The following is a 3,540-nucleotide window of genomic DNA, read 5'->3' as shown; positions in this document are numbered from 1 at the left end:
CACAAATAATATATATATATAATATATATATAATATATATATTTTAAAATTCATTTGAAATAATTAAAATAAATTTGTAAGTATAATGATCTTTCCTAATATTCTAGAATTATAAACATGTAGTAATATATCAAAAGATAGTAAAATTTAGGTAAACCATCCCACTGTTACCATCCTAATTGCATCATATATTCTATTACACAATACTCAAAAACACTCTAAACCAAGAAATTCCTCAACACAAATATATACAACCGATAATTGCATTCTCGATTATAACCAATTGAGAACTTCATTCTCGATTTTAACCAATCAAGACTTTTATTCTCGATTTCAAATTTAAACTTAAATATTTCATTTTTTTTTTAAAAGATTATTATCCAATGAAAATAAATACTTTCAAAACAAGACATTTTAATAGTTTTTACCATGAACACTCTACGAAAATTACTATAAAAATCAATTTGTTAAACAAATTGATTTTCTGATTACACTTGCCTAAATTCATTTATTTTTATTTCACAATATTAAAATATTAGAGAAAAGATATAAAACAAATTATTTTATAATTCCATGCATGAATTTTGAATTTAAATCATAATAAATTTGAAACTAACTATCAAATTGAAATAAAACATATTTTATTGAAAATTATACTACGAATTTAAAATTATAGGTTTCCTGTCTTCGTAGCTAGGTATTACGTGTCTCTACGGCATTAAAATGATTTTTCTAACTAATTTCTTTAACGATTCGACAAAATAATTTGATGATTAAGTAAATCTTGACGTCGTGGATATTTTGTTCTGTAATGTCGGATCTTAATTCACGTCCGAAACACATTTAAATCTTAATTGAAGGTAACGTACACGAACATGCTATAAAAAATCACTCATCTCTATTTATATTTCTCTCTAGTGGGAAATGAATGAGCATCAACTTATATTATCATATAAATAATATAATATATTATTTATTATATGTAAAGGGAATACACCTGGTTATCTAATCTTTTAACACATTTATAACTTATAATATAATATTATATAATATAATAATTTAATAATATTGCTCAAAAAATAGTTTCTTACCTACCCGGAAAAGGAAAATCCTGATCCTGACCTTATAAGTCGCTATGAGTTTCTACATCAAAATATCTGGACAAGAGTAATTGAAGGCAATCCATACCACGTTCCCTCCGTATGGAGCCAACGTCGCAGTTTAGTACGGCTTGTCTCAACTGGTACACACCCTAAAGGCAGCATACACCCCTCCTAGGGGATTGAGACGGAAGTATCCTTGATCACCCCTTTAACATTTTAATAATTTTAAATCAATCTTACTTATATACATATTTATATTTAAATCCAATTTTATAAAATAATTTATTTTAATAATATAAAAATTAAATAATATTATTTTTTTCATATATTTTTCTTGTCTCCGTTATGTTCGTTACATTAGACTAATTCGAATTGTGTCTGTCAAATTTTTAAAATTTCTCGTCGATTTTCCTCTATTGACTAAAATACTTTTTACGCCTCAATTTTCTTGATAAAATTAATATTTTCATAACTTATCATATTAAACTCGGATTTAAATATACTAACTGTATAAATTATATATTTCGATATTTTTGAATTCAATGATAAAATCTGTTTGACCAAAATAACTTCTTATAAAATTTTGAGTTTTATCTACTTCGATTATACATTTCATTTGTCAACTCCTTATAGAAAATCAATATTTTGAATTGACAATGTTATAATTTATTTTTAATATATTTTTTAAAATTAAATAGAAAAATAGATCAATATAGTTGACTTAATTTCTCGATATACATAATAAAATTTCAGGATGATACAACCTCTCCTCCTTATAGAAATTTTGTCCTCAAAATTTAAATATACACCGCAATCCTAAGATAAAGTTGAAAGATATATTGGAGTACTCTTTCCTACCTAAGGAGGGGAGAACGCTAACGAGGATAGATAAAGCACCCCTACTTTTACTTATTACACCCCAATTTCTTAAATCATTTATCATATCCCGATTAATGATTAAAACACACTTTTCAAACATAATAAAGATTTGGGTCAAATTATAAACATTATAACACTCATTTAAACAATTCTAGTCGTCATTTACAATTATGATTAGGCTCATAAAATACTAAACACAAAAAATAAAAATCTAGCAGAAAAAATTAAGAGAGCTTCTATTGGCATCCCAATTTTTAATAATTCTCAATCATTCAATTATTTTCTTATTTTTAAATTGAGATATAACAAGTAAAAGTTGGGGCGCCCATAGTAATTATAAAAAACTAAGATCACTGGATTTATTTTTTGTTTTTGTTTTTATTTTGAGTCATGATAATATGGCACCCCCCTCTAACACATGCCCCCCTACGCCCCCATCATAGAATCGTAGGTCATTTGCCTCAGGATACACAAGAAAAAGATTTATGGTTATGCGTATCCTAAGTCAAATGATCTATAGTTCTATGATGGGAGCGTGTGTCAAAATATCATTACACTTTTCATATTTTATGAAAGGAATTTGGACCTGTAGGCTTGACTAGTGGTAATTGACCTCTTAAAACACCATATCTCTTCCAAATCCCCCAGGTACATGCGATACCTCACAAATCACACATACCAAGTAAGCATGGATAAATCTCTATGGGTGACAAACGAGTGGGATTGAACTCAAGACCTCTCCCTTTTTAGAGGGAAGGCTTGGCCACTAATGAGGGGCCCTTAAGAAATAAAAAGTTTACTAAATGTTCTATCAAGCTACCCAGCAAAACTTAGGGACTATTTAGAAATAAATCCCTCTGCCAATGTCCCTTAAGTAATTTTCCCGAAATTTTATATAAAATTCTCCAATTTTTCATATAATCTATCAAGCTTAAAATGGGCTATCTTTCCACAAAATTTATTACTTGTACAAAAGATGAATTTTAATTTTCGAATTTTTTTTTTATTAAATCTTACCTTTAGTTGAATAAATTGCAATGATGTTGATGTTTTTGTAGATGGTGTGTTGAATTCTTCATGGGATGTCAAAAAAGCCTGAGGCCCGTGTCTGACCTTTAAAACTGAGCCCAAGACTTTCATAAACCCGAGCGTAGCCAGGTCCAAGCCCAAGTTTAAGTGGGTGAGTATGAGCCTAGGTTTTGAAGCCCAAGCCCAGCCTGGCCTGAAGCTCGCCCAATTAAGTCTTTAAACTAAAAGTTTTAACACTTACAAGTTATATTTATTTATTTTAATTAAAAAATTATTTTTAGTCTAATACCCATTCCACAGCTTGATAGGCCCATCCCAAAAACGAATCCATGTGAGCCCAATGAACAACATTTCTTGCTTAAGCCCAGCCCAATAGTATTGAGACTTGACAAGCCCGGCCCGGGATGATTGAAGCTCGAGCCCAATGAACAATGTACGATTGAAGCTCAAGCCCAATGAACAATGGCCAACCCATTTACTTGCCTAGTATAGTATTCTTCAAAGGAAAAAAAAAAAAAACTTTAAAATG

Source organism: Akebia trifoliata, chromosome 15 (genome assembly GCF_017979445.1).
Source record: "Akebia trifoliata isolate Shusen 1 chromosome 15, ASM1797944v1, whole genome shotgun sequence".
Lineage (NCBI taxonomy): Eukaryota > Viridiplantae > Streptophyta > Magnoliopsida > Ranunculales > Lardizabalaceae > Akebia > Akebia trifoliata.
The sequence above is the reverse complement of the archived record's forward strand: the minus strand, read 5'-3'. Positions refer to the sequence as shown.